The sequence below is a fragment of the Pongo abelii genome, chromosome 9 (genome assembly GCF_028885655.2).
Source record: "Pongo abelii isolate AG06213 chromosome 9, NHGRI_mPonAbe1-v2.0_pri, whole genome shotgun sequence".
NCBI classification, from domain to species: Eukaryota; Metazoa; Chordata; class Mammalia; order Primates; family Hominidae; genus Pongo; species Pongo abelii.
This window is the reverse complement of record NC_071994.2, coordinates 135,030,027-135,043,832: the sequence shown is the minus strand read 5'-3', so window position 1 is coordinate 135,043,832 and position 13,806 is coordinate 135,030,027. Positions and strand designations below refer to the sequence as shown.

Genomic DNA, 13,806 nt, shown 5'->3' with positions numbered 1-13,806 from the left:
ATGCACAGGTGACGTTTTTAGCTCCTCTTGTAGCTTAGTCATCTTGGCAAAACACATCAAAGTGTAGTCTGTCTAAACATAGATATTCCACAGAGTGAACGCTGAAGTTCCTTTGATGGATAAGGTGGTCAGCTACAAGACCTGTCTTAAAAATTTTCAAGCTAATGCCATTTTTTTCTGAGGTTGTTTAGAACTTTGAGGTCTTAACCAAACACATGCTTAAGTACTTTAGAAGATAGAAAGCTCTTCCCCGAAGAAAATGCTGGCTCTCCCTGAAAGAAACCCTGCCGTCTCCACCTGCTCTGAAGTGAGATAGCCTTCTGTCTGTCTCCTCAACTTTCCAGCAGAATGACACCTTCCTTTCCATCTGGTATCTAAAGCATATGGCCATCACAGCAACATAGAACGCCTGCACTACAGGTACCTGTTAGAGAATTCAATCATAAACCGCCTGAGCCCTGGCACTCGCCAAAGGCTATCCTACTATTTCTGATATTTGACAAAGACTGTTTAATAGGCATATCAGCCTTTATAAAACACATTCTGTTCCCTCCTAGTCCTACTTGCATTGTATTGTTAGGTTATCAGATAAAAAAAAATACGTAACCTTGTGTCCCAAATTAACCATCTTCATCAGGTCTCTATCTTAGTCTCACCTCCTCTGCAGTCTTGGGCACAAGAACAGTGTCTTTGAGCAAGATTTCTGCCTTGTTAAAAATTATCTTGAAGAGACCATTTACCTCATTACCAAAGGTTCATTGTCCTCATAGTAAATTCTGTCTTGAGTTCTGCTCCAGGAACATATTTTCTTTCAGAAAACCAGCATGCTCTTTCTTTCAGTGGAAAAGGATAATTAAGTAATGCTACATAATTTCTTTGTTAGCCTTAGCTGCCAAGGGCCCAGTTGTAGAATTAGCTTTCTCGGACATCTGGAAGAATTGAATCTCACTTTTGAGACTCTATCTGATCTATTTTTATCTCTGTCTCATTTTGCACTATGTTTAACTCGTTAAAATTCATATCATCTTCATTTCTGCTTCTGATCTGACGTTGGCCTCCCCATGGCTCAGGTGCTTTCAGGTGTTTTCACTCTGCCTGTGGTTGGCTTGCCAGGCTCCCACCTGCCACTGCCCACACCCGGATATGTTACAAGGCCAGAAGCTGTACCGGTCAGCTCCAGCAAGACTGATGGGGAAAATTATACATGCAAAGGCTAGTTGTGTCTTGCAGGTTTTCTTTTCGTTTCTTTTTAAAATGATGAGTCCAGTATGTCATCAGTAAAAGAAAACCTACAAATATGTGTACCCGCACAGACACACACATGCACACACACAGTAAGGAAGATTTTAAAGACTGTAGTTTTTATACATTACTATTATATCAGGTGATTAAGTTGTTTGCAAAGAGTGCTTACATAGGGTCGTTGACATGAGCAATAAAAATATATAAAAATATTTGATTAGGTTATCACTGATGAAAATATTAATACAGGTATTTGGAGAAAGAATTTGTAAAATATGGAAAAAGCTAAAAAGATAAATTTAGACCGATTGTGAACTCTCTAGTAAACTTTATTAAGGTGTATTTTGCACATGATAAAATGCGACCACTTAAAGTGTGCAGTTTGAAAGTGTACAGTACAATTGCACATGTGTGTATATGTGTGTGTGTGTCACCACCACTGTAATCACCACTGTTGAACATTCCCAACACATGTCCCTCTCCAGTGTATTTCAGCAACCCCTAACCCCCAAGCCCGGACCCCAGGCAATGTGGCTTTGCTCTCTCTTGCTACAGTTTGGTTTCACCTATTCTAGAACTTTACATGATTGGAGTCATAGATGTTCTTTTTCAGATCTAGTTTTTTTGGCTCAGCATAACATTTTTTGAACTTATTCCTTCTGCTTTGTGTATCAAAGTTTCTGTTCATTACTCAATAGAATTTCACTATATGAATCTAATATAAATTTTAATCTATTCACTTTCTGATGAGCATTTGAATTAGTATTAGTTTTGGCTATCATAAATGAAACTGCTATGAACATTTTCTTATATAAATACATAGAGATTGCTAGGTCATATGTTAGTGTATGGTTAATTTTTAGAAGAAACCACCAAATTATTTTCCAAAATGGTTGTACAATTTTGACATTCCTACCAGCAATATATGAGAATTTTACTTGTTCCCACATCCTTCTTAACACTTTCTTTTTCAGTCTTTTAAGTTTTTATTTAATCTAGAATGTGGGAAGAGGCGTTCATTGTGGTTTCAATTTGCATTTTCTTTATGACTTGCTTGATGTTGAGCCTCTTTTCATGTGATTATTGATCTTTCTCATTGGCCTTTGGTGAAGTATTTGTTTAAACATTTTACTTATTTAAAAAAAAATGATAATTTCTCTTCTCAGGATTGAGTTGTTACGACTGTTTTATAGATTATGGATACAAGTCTTTTGCCAAATAAATGCATTGATAATATTGTCTTCCGTTTTGTGTCTTATCTTGTCATTTTCTTTACACATCCACAGAGTAAAAGATTTCAGTTTGGATGAGGTTTAACTGCTTAAGTTTTCTTCTTCAGTTTGTCCTTTTTGTCCTGGGTCTAAGAAATATTTACCTACTCAAGGCCCACATATATTTTCTCCTATTTTTTTTCTAGAAGTTGTGTAATTATTGCTCTTATACGAACTGTGGTTCATTTTGAGTTGAGTTTTTGTGTATGACATGAGGTAAGAATGGATGTTTATTCTCTTCCATATAAATATTCAGTTTTTTGAGTACCATACATTGAAAAGAGAATCTTTTTCCCACTTAATCATCATGGCCTCTTTGCTGAAAATCAGTGGAACATATGTGTATGGCTATTTTGAATCAGACTGTCAATTTCTCTCCAAAAATATGCTGAGATTTTGATTAGAATTTTGTTGAGCATATGCATAATTTGGGAAGCACTGACACCTTAAGGCAATCATCTTCCAACCCATGGATATGGCGCACTGTCTCTTCTTTTTTATTGAGATTTCCTTTACATTTCCTCAGCAATGTTTTGTAGTTTCAAGTGAACAGTCTTATACATATCTTTAAAAATTCATTTCTAAATGTTTTATGCTTTTGGATGACCCTGTAAATAGGATTTTTAATTAAATTTTCCAATTGGTTGCTAATATACAGAAATAAACTTGATTTCTATATATTGGTTTTATAATCATACAACCTTGTTAAATTCACCTATTAATATTTGTGTTTCTGTAGATTTCTTTGAATTTTCTATGTACACAATCATGCCACTCATAAATTCAGGCAATTTAACATTTTTCTTTCCAATCTGTATACATATTATTCATTTTCTTACATTATTGCAATGGCTAGGACCTCCAGCTTAATAACAGATAGCAGTGGTGAGAACAGATATTCTTTTCTCATTCTTATTCTTAGAGGGAAAGTATTCACTCTGTCCCCTACAAAGTATGACAATAGCTATAGGTTTTCTGTAGATTACAATTATCAGGTTGAGAAAGTTACTTTCTTTACTTAGTTTGCTGAGAGTTTGTATCATAAAGGAATGTTAAATTTATCAAATGCTTTTACCACTTCTATTGATTTTTGTCCTCTTCATTTTATTAATATACAGTTATAGCAATTGCTTTTTAAATGTTAAACCAACCTTGAATTCCTAGGATAAAATATACTTGTCATAAACTATCCTATTTATATATTTCTGGATTTAATTGTCTAATACATTGTCAAGGACTGTTGTGTCCATGTTTATGTGTAATTTTGATTAATAGAGCTTTTTTCCTTGTAATGTCTTTGATTTTGATGTAAGTGTAATAGTGACCTCATAAAATTAACTAAGAAGTGTTTCTTTTTTCTCTATTTCCTGAAATTATTTCTATAGATTTGTTATTATTTTCTCCTTAAATATTTTATATAATTAACCAGTGAAGCCATGCAGACCTAGAGTTGTTTTTTTTGTGTGTGTGTGGAAACATTATATATGTATTCTATTTATTCTTGTGACTATTTTGGTAATTTTTGGTTTTGGGGGAATTTTTTCATTACATCTAATTTGACATTTATTGACCTACAGTTTTTATTATACAACTTTATTATCCTTTTAATGTCTGTAGAAGTGGTAGTGATAGCTTTTCTTTCATCTCTCTTTCACTAATTATCATCTCTTCTGTATTTTATTAAGCAACCTTCTTGGGATTTATTAATCTTGCTGATCTTTTCAAATAATGAATGTTTTCCTGTATTATAATCCTTCTATTGTCTTCACTGAATGTCCCACTTGCTCAATAAAATCTCTCCACTCTAGCTGGTCAGAACTCAAATGAACCATTAATGAATTCTAGGAGTCATCCACCATGCTGTGTGCAGGTTCACCCTATGCTAATGCCTCTTTGTGTTCACCAATAAAGTCTAGAAGACCTCTGTGTCAATTTTTGTAGTCCTTTATACCTCCTTCTGCAGTGTCCTCAGCCTCACTGAATGCTGATTTCTATTTGACTCAGCAAGATGATGAGCTTCCAGAGAGTGCTTCTAGGCAGAGTGCAGAGTGGACCATGGGCTTCACTTCGTCTGTTTTATTTTCTCAAGGATCACTGTCTTCATTGACTGTCATCCAATATCTGAAAAGCAATGATTCATATATTTTGTGCCATTTTCTAGTTGCTTACAGCCGAAGGGAATTTGGTACTAATCTCTCATTGCCAGAAGCAAAATTCTGGAAACCTCACTATTGGCCTTTAGATGTTTATTTTATGCTAGATTTCATTAATTAATTCAACAGTATATTACTCAGTATTTGCTATGGTGGCACACATTTAATAATAATAAATTAATATATAGCATATTTAAATTGAGTTCATATATTATCATGTTCTTTTTTTCATTTATTTCACCTGTTTCCTGAATGTTTTCTATATGTAAATTAAAATGTTTATTCAACTAAGGAAACAATTATTTATTCTTAGAATATTACTCCTATTCAGTATGATTTGTTTTTATGGACTTAAATTGTCCTGAGGTAAAAACTTTAATGCTTTCTACATTAATTTTTTTTACTTCTTTTTTCTTTATCTTTTAATTTTGAAAAAAATTCTCAAATGTGTTCGCTGCATAGCTGATTAAATTTTAGATTGCTATTTCTGTCTTATACTCCTTCTCTTGAGTTTATGGTTTCCTGAAATATTTCTTGATATAATAGAGCTCTCTTTTTAAATCAGTCTGCAGTTACATCATTTTCTATTTTATCTCTTTTTCATAGTTAGTGATTTTTTTGCCTTTATGGAAATTATGTACAAGATACTTTCTAAAGTTGTCTTCTGATTTCTGTAGTATAATTTTTTAAAAATTGTGTTTCTTCCCTTACATTTTAGGTGTAATGGTATTCATCTTGTAAGTACGACACAGATTCCAGCAAATCTTTTCACAAGTTCCTTATGGTTATTAGTTCTTTCTTTGTATTTAACCATCAAGGAGAAGGTATATGAAACTTAATGGGTGGGTGTATTTTCCTCCATCACAGCCTCGCCTTCCACCTGGGAACCATAAGGACCCTCTCACATTAGATTCTAAAGGCTGCTTCGTGTACTTAGTCCACTTCAAACTTTTTAACATTGGACATATTTTTGTGTTTTCATAAATATTCTTTTAATAAGGTGGAAGAGGGAAAATCAAGTGCCGTGGAAATCTTGAGTATAGGAGTGTCAAGCATATTAGAAAACAACATTGAATAGAAATTAACAGCTTGGAAGCACTCATTCACTCTCACGTCTTCTAATAAACCCTGAAAGTCCCTGGTATTTGAATTAATGACCCAGATTCTCCTAGTGATCTCAGACCCATGCACCCACTTCTTCCTAAATATCTTACCTCAGTCCTACAGGCATCTCAAACTCCACATGTCCAAAATAAAACTCCTACATTTGAGAATGACCCATAGTCTCAAGCAGACAGCTAAGATGCTTCTTAAATAAGCCATTGTCCCTCGGTGAGGTCATCTCATCTATCATTCACACCCTGGATGATCTGCCTCATGACGATCTGACTTCCTTATGCACTCCTCTCTGCACCTGCTGTCCCTGCGTGGCTCTCTTGTCTGGACGTTAGAATCAGGATCTAACTGGTTTCTCTGTTTCCTATTCCACGCCTCACGAATCCACCTCCCCTCCTTATTCCTGCTATTTCTAAAAGATGGATTTGGCTATGTTGTTATCCAACTTAAACCATTTCAATATCTTCCTTTTCTCTGAAAGACAGCATCCAGGTTCACTAGCCTCAAGACTCTGAAACCTATGAAAGTGCCTGTGAACGCCCCAGGGATGTGGTGAAGGCAGAGATTCTGATATAGAGGAGTGGGTGGGACTGAGCTTCTGTACATCCGACACTTTCCCTGGTGACACCCGTGCTGTTCCCCCTTGGACCACACTTGGAGTAGTGATTCTCTAAGGTATGTCTTCCTAATCCCATGCACCTGTAGACTGTACTCTCATCCTTTTCATCCACTTACAGTTCCTAGAAAAACATCTCTGTGTGATTACTCCCATAGCTTCTCTTTTCAGATTGCTCTTCTATTCCTTCTCCACCTAAAGAACATCTGCTCCTCTTTCAACACTTGCCCTGAGTTGCAGCTGATAGTAGAATCTTTTCTTGTGTCTCCCCTGCTCCACTGGTTGACTGACTGACTTCCTCCTTGTGCCCTGGCTATCTCAGGTAGAAGCTACTCTTAGAGCACATGTGATACTTTCTTAATCTATTTTGTTTATATAATTATTTTCCTTACTAGTCTGCAAAAAATAAAGGGCAGAGACTATGTTATATCATTGGTGGCAAGGACACCATCTATCATATTGCTGGTGCTTAAAAAATATTTTTTGCAAGAAGGAATAAAGATACAATGAAATACAAGAATGAGTTGAATATTGATTGGAAATTTTGTATATAGTTGTATTAGTTTTCTACAGCTACATAATGAATTATCACCGACTAGGCAGTTTAAAACAGCACACATTTATTATCTCATAGTTGTTATGGGTCATAATTTCATGAGTTCTCTGCTCTAAATCTGCCCAAGCTGAACTCAAGGTGTCAGCCAGGGCTGGGATTCTCACCTGAGGTTTCGAATCCTCTTCCAGGCTCATTTGTGTGGGCAGAATTCACTTTCTGTGATGTTGGGACTGAGGTCCTTGTGATCTTATGAGCTGTCAGCTGGGGCCACTCTCAGTTCCTAGATGCTTACTGTGATGTGGTTGTTGGCCACATAGCCCCCATCGGCAGTCCACAACGGTGCCGTTTGCTTCCTTCCAGGACAGTAGGATTTTGTCTCACTGACTTCCTATTGCTCCCCAGTTTACTATGATGAGAACTTATATAATGTGATGTAATCACAGGGGTGACTATCCCACCAGCATTTGCCATGTAGCATAACCTAGGCAGGGAGCTATGCTAGACTATCCCATCCTATTCACAGTTTCAGCCTTCACTCAAAGATAAAGTAGTACACTGGTGTGTACATTGGAGGGTGAAGATCTTGGATGCCATCTTAGAGTTCTCCCTACTACAATAGTTAACTGGAAAATTGAGCTAGTCATCAGAAGTTTGAGAAAATGGGAAAGACAGTCAATATTGAAGAGGAAGATATAATGAGACTAAAGTTCCTGTACTCCATATGAATTTTACCATCACTATATGCTAGAGCTAGTTTTTATGTTTAAATTCTTCATTTTATAAATGAAAATAGAATCTGAGGAACTTGTAATTTGTGGTAGAAGCAGAATTCCTGACGACAACTAAAGTGATTGATCTTTCTTCTCTCTTGTAATTGACTTCTATTCAATTCATAATAGCAAACAAAAAATCCTCAGGCTTTGCATGGTTAAGTATGTGAAAAAGGACTTTTCTTTGAAATTAAATCTGATAAATCACTTTTAAGTTTCTCATTCAACTTTATCAACACCAAATAGAATCTTAAATAACGTTCAAAGAATGTAGTTGATGGCTTTTGAATTAAGACTGGAAGCTTATCTTTTGGCAAATCATTCAAATGTGGAAGCCTGTGGCACTAGCTTCAGTTTAACCTTTTGGAAAACCAGTCACCAACTATCACTACAGGTTTCAGCTACATGTAGAGGTTGCATGTTTCTTCTCAACACACCCATCTGGACATTGGGATTTGAATGACAGGTGCTTAACATTATTGAACAGCCCGGGTTTACCTTTTCATCCCATGTATTGAATGGGGTTAAACTTCTGAGCTGTGACAGTTGATGTAATGACAGTATTATCAGTTTTCGAGTTGTAAACACTTGCTCACTTCTGGCTTATTCCCTTGGGATAGTTCCTTTCCTTCCCTGAAATCCACCAATGATCTATGCATCATAATTCAATATATTTGTCCCTCACCATGTAAGCATAATTGGGTCAAACATGTTTGCTCATAGCTAAAAACTCCCGTAGGCAATTATCAATTCCCTTTATGATTAATGTAAAATCTACAGTGTTTCTATTAATGGAAATGTATGCTGAAGCATTCACAGCCATAAGCTGTAGATAAACCCTGTCATTACACTAATGTAATGTAAAAGTTTTTAAAGCCACCAGAAACTTGGTAGCAACTGTAATATCTTAGTATGTCAATTTGCAAGGAAACTAGAGGGAACTTGCTGTATTACTAACAATACTTTTGGAAGTCATTTTTGAAAAAATGAGGGTAAAATTTTGGGGTTTGGGGCTTTGTTATGCCATTTTTCTGAAGCAAAAACACAGAATTAGAAAGCATGTCATGAAGAGCAGTTATCAAACTCATGCTAAGAATGGTAGCATTAGAGAAGAGCCTGGCACTGCATGCTTCCGGGTAGACTCACACTAGGATTGCATGGGTTGGGGGGTGGGGAGGATGTACTCATAAAAATTGGGAGAGAAACACATGGTTTATATATCTCACAACTTTAAAAATATCCCTTATATAATAAAAATGAATATAATTGGAATCATATTGTCCACAATAAAGATCTTCATTTAAGATGTATGTGTATGGGTATCTGCATGCGTGTGAATGTATGTGCTTTCTTTATTGAGCCTAGTATTTCTCCTTAACATTAGCCCTTCCCAAACCAAGTTGTCTAGCTCAGGCTTGCAAAGAGAGGGCACTCTACCAAGGCAGTAGTGGGCATTGGTGGAGATGTTATATGCAATATATATAAATACACTGAGTACTTCCTTCAATAATAGAAATCAATAATTTCTTCCAACACCTTTTCTATGTATGGCAGAAGCAACTTTCTGCCACCCAAAATTCATGATTTAACCTTTTGTAGTACATGCACTGTTGTTGATGAGAGGCGGCTGCCCAGAGACAACTTCACCTGTCTCTTATACATTGGTATAGCCTTTACTAAGTTCTAGCAAAATGGGATTGAGCAGAAGTAATACGTACCACCTTCAAGGCTGGTACACAAAAGCCTCCTACTCTTCCTTCTTTGGCTGGCTGGATGCTGAGGATTCAAAGGCTCTAGTGCATAGTGGAGTCACAGGACAGAAGGAACCTGGATCCCTGTGACACCATGTGGAGGAAATCTATCTTTTCTTGCTCCAGGAACACCTGCACTGGAATTTATGTATAGGGAAAAATAAACATTTGTTTTATTGTGCCATTCAATGTTAGAATTTGTTTGTTGCAGCAGCTAACGTTACCCTAACCAATACAGAAGTCAAAGCCTTGAAGTAGATGCTGCCAAAAAGAAAAAAAGTCTAAAATATCTGACACCAGCTTAGCAGTTTTGTGGTAGACACTGAGGAAACAGGCCTAGCAAGCTGGAAATTGCTGCTCTGCTGTAGTGAAACATTTGGTAAAACTGTCATCCTTGTTAACGTGGAAGGCAGACCAAGTGCCTACTGAGCCCGTGCATCTCAGGGAAGTAGCAGGAAAGAGCCAGAATGCTAGCATATGTTGCTCTTCCCTCACTGTGTTTGGCAAGGCATTGCAAGAAAGATGAGTTCAAGATAGAATTAGCTGGTTTGCACACAAAAAGAAACAGAATTAAAGTATCAGAAATTTGGAGTCGCACAGGTTGGAAACAGCTTCTGGAGGACAGTGTGAAATAAGACTTTAAAAGGCTTTGAGCCATAAATGTCTACTAAAATTTCCCAATTAAGAAAAGTGGCAGAGCTTTGTAGTTCGAACCTAATTAAGAGTGGAGCTTCCACTCAGGATTATTACTCCAGATAGCCTCAAGGTACTCAGCATCACCTTGACAGAGAGAGACAAAGGGGCCAGAGATATATGCATAGAAATAAAGCAGGCCCCACAATTGTTCCAGGAAAGAACTTCTGGTGAGTTTCCTGGCCTGTGGATGCTGGAAACACAATGAGCAGTATGGGTTATCTTTGTCAAAGCACTTAGTCTGCCCTAATAAATGCACTATCCCAAATAGTCACTTATTATGCATAGCTACTCTCCCAACTTGCACCGGCTCCACATTAATCTCACATTACCATTGTGTTTTGGCACAGAAGCCTTCATTTAGCCATGGACATCTTGTTGACTGAGTTTCTTACATTACTGTACATCTTGAATTAAAAGCTCCTAGAATAAATATACCAAGTATATACAATTATTTTCATGCTGTTCGTAAGTCAGACAGAGCTACAGGATATACCATATACCAAGAATTGCTTAAGGACTCCTCTTTTTGGATGGAAGAAATTATCAAAACTAGTATCCGGAAGAGATGTTCCCTAAATGACTACCTATAAGTGGTGTCAACAGAGGGAAGAGGGAAATGCAGGGACTAATGTTTTTTCTTTGGGGATTTATTAAATAAGAGCAATAAAATGACCAAATGTTTAGTCATGTTGATTTCTGCTGTCTAAAAATCACCCAAAATGTCATCTCATCTTTGCCTGGCAGAGAAGTCCACTTTCAGGAAGGAGACACATAATCTTTTTCCTTGTTAAGCAAGTGATATGCACAGCAAAAACGAGAACCAAGTGAATGAATAAGTAGTTATTATTAGTTATTAAACTAAAACAAATGAACTAATAATTAAACTAAACCAAGTAAACTAAATAAAGGCACCAAGCACAGATGAGTTGTAATGCTCCAAATCTAACATTTTTGGGAGACAGGCATTGTTTTTCTGAATATTTTCAAATATATCTTTTTAAAACTCAGGTGACTGTTTTGCAAATTGCAGATTTGCTGGAAGCACAGCATTCGCCTGGAGGAGCCCTGTGCTGAATTATTATTATCTAGGGATATTTTAATAGACGCAATGGTCATACTGACTGTAAACTGGGCAAGCATTCACTTTTGGAGTGCTTATTTTCAAGTCCCACGGAAACAAAACTCCCAGAGAGATGTGCATTTGCTGAACCTAGGGAAACCACTGCAGGGAACAGAGAGGAAGAGAAAGGGGAAAGGAGCTTGTGCACTCTGTTTCTCATGAGACATTATAGAATTTCTCCAGCAGCCTGAGGTTCTCTCAGCAGTTCTGAAATCCCAGTCTGTTCTGAAAGGCACACGCATCTAGGAAGAGCCCACAGTGGCACTCAGAGTGTTAATGATACTCTTATATTGAATGCTGAGGCAGATTATCTTTACCTTAAGCTTAATGCATTCCTGGAAACCACAAAGAGAACTGCTCTGAGAGCATCCCTTAATGGCAAGTTGTAGAATAAACACTTGCTACAATTTTTTGTGACTTCACAATTGCCTAAAACAAGGAGAAAAATTATATGTGGAGCCAAAAAATCCTACACTCCTCATGTATTCCACATGCCATGAATAAATCTCTGACAAATAGATGCTCAATTGACCTAGGTGGAATGATACACAGTGCAGAAGACCATTTCAGAAAGAAAACAATACAAAAGTGTGTACTATTTTACCAAAAAGAATTATGGCAAACGGACTTTTGACAGTGATTTTTCCAGCTCCCTAAGAAAGTATGTTAATTGTGTGAAAAGTCAAGGATTACTGTGAATGATAAGAATGGGCTTCCCCAAGGGGAAGACAGACATGAAGAGCAAAGAAGAAATGGAGAAGCCCATCCCTGTTCTGCCTGAGATGCTACTAAGAAGAAGAAATTGAGGTTGTAAGGGGCAAAAATCAGTGCCTGAGGGGTAAGAAGCCTAATAAAGGCTATGGAGATAAATAAAATCTCTTAGAACCGATGGGTTTCCCACTGACCTTTATGAAGAATTCGCTGATGATTAAGTACTGTAAACTTGGTGGAAGGTTTCAGAGCAATTTTGGAACAACAGAGGAAGGCAAAGTCAATGACACCAAGGCTATTGACTATTTTGTTTAAAAATGAGACAACGACGGAAGCTGTCAGGAATTGGAGGTACTTAACACTATTGGATTTGGGCTTTAACACACTTGTGGGAATTGCACAGAGTCCAGCAGTCGTAGCTGACAAAATGATGCACGAGGACCCAGACCATGCAATAAAACGATGGAAGATCACGTGCTGCTTAGTCACCCTAAGTGAAAGCGCAGGGCAAAATGAAGTTGGAACGCAGTCAGGTTACTAACAACTCTTGGATAAAGACATTGTATTTCAAAAGACAGTATGTGACTTTAGATGGCTAGGTTATGAGTTTGAAGAACGTATTAGCCATACCAGAATGTGAGCAGTCAGGAAGAAAAGAAAATGTTATAAGATATGGCAAAGAAATCCATTCAACTTTTTGCTGTGTGCATTCATAATTTATTTCTGATTTAAAAATGCATCAATATGAGACTAATGCTAAAAAGGGGCTACAGAAAATGCTGGACAACAACATATATGGGGGCCATTAATGATATGGGGAACTAAGAAAGGCTCACTTCACTTCTTTACCCATGGAAAAGTTCATAAATAAAATTTTAAAACTGCCGTCTTAAGGAAAAAGAAACGTAAGAATAGGCACCCTAGTGCTATGGTTTGAACATATGTGTCACTCTCTACTCTATGTATTGAAACATATTCACCAAAATGATGGTATTAAGCAGTGGGGCTTTGGGGATGTGACTAGTTCACGAGGGCTCCAAAAGAGCCTTCAGAAAGCTACTTGGCCCTTTTTTGCCCCTCCATCCCTTACGCCATGTGAGGACACAGCCTTGGCCCCTCTGGAGGACACAGCAACAAGGCGCCATCTTGGAAGCAGAGACCAGGTCCTCACTCCGACACTGACCTGCTGGCACCCTTGACCTTGGACTTCCCAGCTTCCAGAACTGTGAGAAATGAATTTCTATTATTTATAAGATACTCAGTCTATGATATTTGGTTCTAACATCAGGGACAGATTAAAATGCCTACCCTTTAGTTATGTCAGTACATCAGTTCTACAAACATATTGTGGATGGTGTCGCAGCCATAAATATCTCTTCTCTTTGTCTGTCTAAAAACTGTCTACTCTTCAGTTAAGTCTCACCTCAGATAATGCCTTCCTCTCTATGATATTTTCCACCACTTCTTAGATAGAATGACCTGTTTCCTCCTTTCTCATCCTCTTGCATTTGGTCTAAACTCCACGTGTGAACTTTATATTGTTGCAAAACAAATTATCACCAATTTAACATCTTAAAGAAACACAAATTTATTATCTCACAGTTTCCATGGATTAGGAGGCTGTATGTTTGGGCTGGGTGGTCTCCTCAGAATCTCACAAGGCTATAATGTCAAGGTGTGAGTTGGCCACATCCTCATCTAGAGATTTGGAAGTAAGGAAGGATCCGTTTTCAAGCTCCCTCTGGCTGCTGGCAGAACTATTTCCTTGCACCTGCAAGGCTGAGGTCCTGTTTTCTTGCTGGTT

General features: G+C 37.3%; 1 protein-coding gene across 3 annotated transcripts in view; it reads right to left on the bottom strand.

Annotated features, from left to right (window-relative positions):
• NTM (neurotrimin) overlaps nucleotides 1-13,806 on the bottom strand; it is a 959,556-nt gene that overhangs the window by 559,430 nt on the left and 386,320 nt on the right.